Raw genomic sequence first — 7246 nt, 5'->3', positions numbered from 1 at the left:
AGGAATTTAAATACTCAAACCACGCAATTAAAAAGCAAATAACTGAAAGTAAAACTGCTGAAAAGTGAATAAATAAAATGAAAAGGGAATAAAGCTAGAAAGAGGTACACAAGTAGGTATCTCTACTTAGCCCGAGGGATGCACCATAAATAATATGAGATTCCCTACTTGACCAGAGAGTACTCTTACAATGGCTTTTCTACTTAGCTTTAAGGGAAGGGATGCAATATAAATAATCAAAATAAAAGGATGGTATCATGGCTAGAGAGGGGTAAAGCCAACGCATAATCTAGCCATGAACCTTGGGGGAAAGGGAAAGCAATAATCTGAAACTGAAAATTTAAAACCTACTTTAAGAATGAAAGGATAGCAAGAAGAGGGAATGAGAGGGGGGGGTGAGAAGACTACTGTAGAATCCTACTTACCTGAACATCCATACTTGAACTTAAAAACTTGGTTGAGATTTGAAATGCTACCAGTACTAAAAACCAAACCTGGAATAAACTAAATCTGAAATTGCTAATACTAGAGAAAACAAATCTGAAAGAGAAACTTGAACTTGAAATGAGATGCTCCATAACTTTTTCATGTCACCTAGAACTAAACCTATAACTAGAACTTGAAAATTACAACTTCAATTGCATAAAACATAAAATTAAAAGACTAAATCAAAGACAAAAGTGCTTGCAATCATAAAATAAAAGGAGATTACAAAAGTGTTTAATAGCAATAAAAACTAAAACTAGAACTAAAGAGAGAGAGAGAGAGAGAGAGAGAGAGAGAGAGAAAGCAACTAAAAAAAAAATCCTAAGAAGAGAAGTGCCTCCCTTTCTTATATGATTCTTATGTATAGGAAAGGGGTGAAAAAATCCAACGAATTTCATTTTTAAAAGTAGGATTTTTTTAGATTGAGGTGCTGATGTGGAGGGGAGAGAAGAGGAAAATCGTGCAAGATGGGAGATCCAACCATTTTCTCTTTATTTTTGTTTCTCTCTTATTTCCTATTTTTTTCTCTCTCCTTCAAACTTGTGCATAACCCTTGGACGATTTCCTCTGCTTACTTGAAGATTTGGACATCTTTGTTGATGATGTGGAGGAGAGAGACACGATTTGGACAGGATTTTTATCTCTTTTTTTTTCTTTCTTTTTTCTTTCTTCTTGCGCAAGAAACCCCCTTGGCCGAATTTCTCTTGCTTTGCTTTGACCAATCTTCTAATTTAATGGGAAATCTCCTACATGCCCTTGGTCTTTAAGTAGTTGGAAAATAGGAGAGCAAAAAAAATAGCCAAGAGGTTTGAACTTGAGACCTTCAGGTTTACATGGGATTTTTGCACACCACAGCTCACCAACTACGCTGAGTAGTTGTTACAAAAAAAAAAAAGAACTTCAATTACTCAAGGGGGGTCCAGGCATTTGGAATATTCTTTTGTATCCCTGGGACAACTGCAGAAGGGTCGGCCTACATCTCAGTTTAGTTCTGGTCTAATATTCTTTTTTTGCCCAAAAAGAATAATTGCATGTACGGGTGTCAAAACGAATACGTATTTTTAATGCAACACATCCATCTTGATCAGAATTTCATCCTCAGCCATGGAAAGAAATTGGACCTCTTTACATGTAAAATTGGAGATATGACGGCCAATAATCCTTCAAGCCTTTATAGTTTAAAATCTGTAAAAAGAGAGTAAAACCCAAGGTAGCTCCATTCTAAGTATATAAAAATGCATAATTTTATACCCTAGATTTCACACATAAATGTGTTCATCGGTGGTTAACGGATCTTCTGGATGTATAGAAATATGAAAACAATGCACAGACTCGAAATTATTCAAGATTTATACGTACAGGTCTATTCTTATCATTTTAACTGCTACTGTACCATACAGGCTTTGGAGGAGGGTATTGTACAAGGAAACCACTTTACTAACCTTGTGAAAAGAATTCAAGCAAGAGCATAGTTGGTAAGGAGTCGCCTAGGCGTCCAGGCAGTTTACCTTTGGCCTAGGCGACAATTGCCTTGTTGCACTGCATGTCACCTTGTGTTTAAACACTTATATATGCCAATTATCATTTAAGTAATTTTTTTTCATTTAATTAAGATATTATTATTCATAAATAAGCAAATACCCCTATTTGAATCTAATAAAAATAGTTTAAAAATCAAATTCCAAAAGGATAAAAAGTCAACCCCCCAGTCTAAGAAAAAAAATTGGATTTTGGTTATAGGGGTGATTTTCAACTTTTAAATGCTAGGGTTTTTCTCAATTATGAAAATTTTATAAATTCTATCATGTTAAAACATTGCTAGAAACCAAAAATCCGGCAAATAAGTGAGAAAACATAAAATTTTAACAGTACTCACGCACTTAAAATTAAGTTTGATTAGAGCATAACTTTGTCATTACGACTCAGATTTAAGTAATCTTAGACTTGTTGGAAAGCTTGTTTTATGTTATAACTAAGACAAAAAGTCTCATGTAAAAATAAAATCACTTGACTAGTCAAACTTATTATAGAACAAGAGCATTTCTCTAAATGTTGATTTTTTATAACTTAATATGACTTAAGGTCAATTTTTTATGATTTAATATGGCTAAATGTTGATTTTTAATAACTTGATGTTGCTTAATCTTGATTTTTTTATCATACAAGGTATATATAGCTTACTAAATAATGTTAGAAAATAGGAAAAGTAACACTTGGTAGCATTGTTCACCTTAAGGGCAGACGCCTTCTCACCTAAGCACTTAGACAACCCTCCATCACCTTGGCGCCATGACAACTATGTGCAAGAGCTAAGCTAGTTGTGATTGGTTCAATTCCATTGACTGAGCTTGGAATACTAAAAGCTTTTATGCTAAACATAGAATCAGATGGTATGTTCCTTCCTTGGACATGAACTAACTTGTGGAGGGGTTTGATCTACAAGTATTCATAATTAAATAAATTAACATGGATATCTATGCTTGTTACTATAACTACATGACGGTCATTTGGCATAGGTGCCATTGAGTAACATTAATGTGTCTGAGCTTGTCTTCATTTTATGGCTATTGAATCTGTGAGCTGGAGCACCTAGCTAGCCTGAGATGCAAACTTGAAGGGAGTTTTTTAAATAGGTAGATTGGAGAGTGTGATAGGGAGGGAAGAAGGGAGAGCCTGGCTTTTCAAACGATAGCCTAATCTTGACTCTCTTTTTAGAACCTGTGTATGGCTTGCACAAATGGGAATGAAGAATGAGGGGTGGAGGAAATGGGAGAGTTTAATAGACATTGTCTCTCCTTTTGTTCTTCTAGAGAAGTAAGAGAGATTTTTCTTGTGTCGTGAACTTTATTAAGGCTGCATTTGGTAATGTTCCAGAAAAATGTTTCTACAGTTTTTCGTTCTATGGGAATGAAAAAAGGGAATAAAGCGTTTGGTGCATTTATGGTGTGTTTCGTATTTTTTTTTTTTTTTTTAAAACTAAAAAAAAAAACGCTAGAAATGAGAATTGACGGAACGACAAAAGGTAGTTCTGTCATTAGAAAATAAATGCATTTTGATACAGAAACTGAAATTTCCATTTTTTACAACGAAACGTCATTTGTAGAATAAAGATGCGTTGGAATTGTGATTCTGAGCCCTATCCATCCTTATGGTCTCTTTCGACCTAAGTCCTTCGTATATGTCATGTCATAATCGAACCCCTCTTTTCTCCAATTCTAGGATTTCTAGGGATTTTGGGTATAGAAAGGGGTATTTCAAGGTTAGACCATCTTAGTCAATTGTTATCTATATAGATTGGAGGCAAATGGTTATGTCCACGATCTGTGAGTCATCATTCGTAAATTGGGTGTATATAGAATGCCCCTCTTTGGCCGAGGCCGGTGCCACAGCCAAAGGGCAAAGAAAAGAACGAGCACATTTTGTCACTCGGAGCATGTACTGCTGTCACCTTACTCAAGTGTGACAGAGGTGCAAATGTGATATGCGATTTTCAACCGTTTAGAATCTTACCCAGACCATTGATCATAGGAAAGAGATTTGAGCCCTTCCAATCCGGCAAAAGATGTTAGTATGTAAAATATTTGATTGGCAGTCATTATTCATGCCATTTGAATGTAGGAAGGAGATTTGAGCCCTCTCAATCCTGCAAAATATGTTAGTACATGATAAATTTTGATTTTCCTAGGCTAGGTCTCCACAGACTAGTCTAGGGTTTTGGTCTTTAGGCCTCTTGGACCCTTGGACTGGGCATCTTGATCTTGGTTTTCTTAGGCTAGGTCTCTATGGACTAGTCTAGGGAATTTGGTCTTAGGCCTCTCAGACCATAGGACCGGTTCTGGCTTAGGCCATTTGGGGCCGGATGCAAAAATCTTAAATTTTGAGATCAAGGCCGAGGGGGCTCCACTTAGGCCGTCCGAGTCGATGATCGTGTGAGATCAACCAGCCAAGGATGTCATGGGATAATCACTCAATGGATGGAATATTTCAATTTCATTCATGGGGCCACAAGTGGTTTGCGGGGCTGCCTGCTTGGCGGGGCCGTGAAAAGCTCGCGGGGCCTCCAAGAAGGGGCCTTTCTATAAAAGGAGTGGTCCCCTCCCCCTTGACTCATTGTCATTTCTAGTAAAAAAAATTACTTCTCTTGTGCCTTTCTAGTCTTCAGTTTTTTCCTTAGCCATGTCTAGGAGGGGAAGGAAGAGGACCCATGGTGGTCGGGTCCTACGGGGGATGTCTAGTCAGGCTTCATCAGCAGAAGGGGTAGATGGGCCGGCCTTCTGGTATACGGGGCAAACGCTCCAAGGTACGTAGGGCCACATTTGTAATGCGGCCTCGGATATATGGGTGAGTCTTTTCTAACCTTTATCTTTTTGTTCTTTTCTTTTCTTTTAGATTCCCCCGAGGGCCAGCTTCTCGAACCTCGGGAGGTATGGTTTCCCGAACAAGGTTCGGAATTGGTACGAGGTCCTTTCCCTAGGGATGAGGCGTAGGATTGGCTATACCTATTTACGTCGGTTGGTCGAGCTGGAGACCAAGAAGCTGGACTGCGAGTTGATGAAGGCCATGATCGAGCAGTGGTGGTCAAGTACCCACTCATTCCACCTTCTAGTCGACGAGATGACGATTACCCTCCTGTGCTTCTATTCCTTGGCTGGGGTATTGTTCGGTGATCGTCCCCTTGTTCTGCCAAAGACTTTGGATCCGGAGGATTTCTTTGCCTTGACTGGCATTCGGACGGCCCATAGGATGATTCAGCTGGCAGACCTATAGGACGGTGGACGACCTCACGAGGTTCCTTGGACCCTATCAAGTCCCTGTAGTGCCTACGCTCCTTCCTCCTCTACACTATAGGATAGTGTTTATTCAGCAACTCTTGTGGTGACGTGGACATCCATTTGGTGCACCTCCTCCAGGACCTCGATGGGATTAACTCCTTCAATTGGGGCGGAGCGGCATACGCTTATTTGTTGGGGACCTTGGATCATCTGGCGTACAGGGACCGTAACATTTACAGTTCGGGTTGCATCATCCAAGTAACTCCCAGCCTTTGTCTTTTTTTTTTTTTTTTACAATGTAGCATGGTTTCTTCGACTAGCCTTGGGTTTATGAGCACTCGATGTTCATGTGCCCGGATCTCCACAGTCCTTATGAGCTTTTCTTCCCAGCATCTAGGAGATAGGGGACAAGTGCATCATGAGGGGGCGTTCAACTCTTCCTAGGGGATCCTTTTCCCGTTCTCTATTGAATGGTCTTATGATGGTGAGTCTTTTTACTCCTTTATGTTTTCCTGCTATCTTTTGTATTGTGCTCATCTGCCGTTGAGAATCCTTTTTTTTTGTTTGATGCAGGTGAACTATAGACCCTTCTAGAGGATCGAGTTCCTCGACCCAGATGAGTTGGAGAGGGCCATGTACTTGACCTGACAGAGAGTATTATTTCAGGGCCATTTGGGCAGGGCTTGGTATTTGAGAGAGCGGTTCACCCCCTAATTATCGGATGAGGCCGTTGTGTCCCTTCTTGTCTCCCTCCTCCCACCATGCATTGCTCGGAGGATATTCCTGAGGGTGAGGCAGAGGAGATCACCGAGGGAGTATGGGATGATGACTTCTTGGATATGGCAGGGATTATGACTGCTTTCTGGAAACGAAGGCAATCTGTGTGCCCTTGACCCCAGAGGGTCCCATGGTGCATGTCTGTTTATTATTTCTTTTCTTCCCTTTGTGAACCCAAAGTTTCTTTATTCTTACTTGGATATGATTACAGTGGAGGACAAGAGAGATGGCCCCTCTTCCCCCTCGGCCTCAGCCAGTCGCCTTTGGTTCTTTTGCTGCAGAGTCATCTTCCGTCAAGGGTAGACCAGTGCACAATATAGCTATCACTTCTTTCCCAGGGTTCCCCTCTTGGACTTATCCTAACGCAGTTAACCCTTTGGCTCCTAGGGATATGCCGAGAAGTTTGGAGTGGGATGCTTTCATTGGCCTTCCGATTCCATATGACTGTGTAAGTTAAAATCCCCTTTTTTTTTTTTTTGCTGATATAATTCTTCTCAGGTCTCCCCGGAGGCGTATGCTGAGATCCCGCGCATGCACTATAGCTTATGCTCGGAGCTGTATGATAGAGACTAGCAAGTGCGGGTCACGGTATGATTCCTTTCTTTTGCCTGTTTTATTTATTTTGTTACCATCCTAACCTTCTTCTTTACTTTTCAGGACACACAACTCAAGTCTCAGATTGATCAAATTTGCAACTTGGAGGACCAGCTAGCGGCATTGCAAGTGAAGTATGACAATACGATGGTCTCAATGGATGACCATGTTGGACCGAGTAATGGGACTAGGGCAGCTCATGATGAAGGACCCTTATAGCCATTCCCCCTACTTCCCTTCTATTCTTATCATTCCCGCACAGTTTGGAAAAAGCACGGATCTTTTTTTCTTTTTTCTTTTTGTCTTTCTTTTTCTTCCACCCCTCTTATTATCTTTCATGATTTTTATTTTGTATGCCATTTTTGGAAATTTTATTCCTGAAATGAAGATTTGATTTTAGGGACCAAAATTTTCTCTCTTTTTGTGGGATTTTGAGAGTCTAAATTAGAACAGGGCTAATTCTAAGACTCAAATTTTCATTTAGGATAACCAAAATAACGCAAAAGTCCAAGTATCACCCCATCAGGCAATGAAATAAATAAAAACAGGAAACCAGCATCCTAGCCCTGAACTCAACGATAGGATAGGTGAGTGACAATTTGGGTAGACAATTTTTG

At 40.0% G+C, this 7246-nt stretch overlaps 1 long non-coding RNA gene across 4 annotated transcripts; it reads left to right on the top strand.

Annotated features, from left to right (window-relative positions):
* The first annotated feature begins 5006 nt into the window (after positions 1 to 5006).
* Positions 5007 to 7024, top strand: LOC122092468. Of its 4 annotated transcripts, none has more exons than XR_006144147.1 (6): positions 5007 to 5516; positions 5649 to 5742; positions 5832 to 6168; positions 6247 to 6334; positions 6423 to 6623; positions 6693 to 7024. It is a non-coding gene; the product is annotated as an uncharacterized LOC122092468 (long non-coding RNA). The 4 variants fall into 4 exon arrangements; XR_006144145.1 differs by having other exon boundaries at positions 5832 to 6174; XR_006144146.1 differs by having other exon boundaries at positions 6247 to 6623.
* Positions 7025 to 7246: the final 222 nt, after the last annotated feature.

This window comes from Macadamia integrifolia, chromosome 10, assembly GCF_013358625.1.
Source record: "Macadamia integrifolia cultivar HAES 741 chromosome 10, SCU_Mint_v3, whole genome shotgun sequence".
Classification (NCBI taxonomy): domain Eukaryota; kingdom Viridiplantae; phylum Streptophyta; class Magnoliopsida; order Proteales; family Proteaceae; genus Macadamia; species Macadamia integrifolia.
This window is presented reverse-complemented; position numbering and strand designations above follow the sequence as displayed.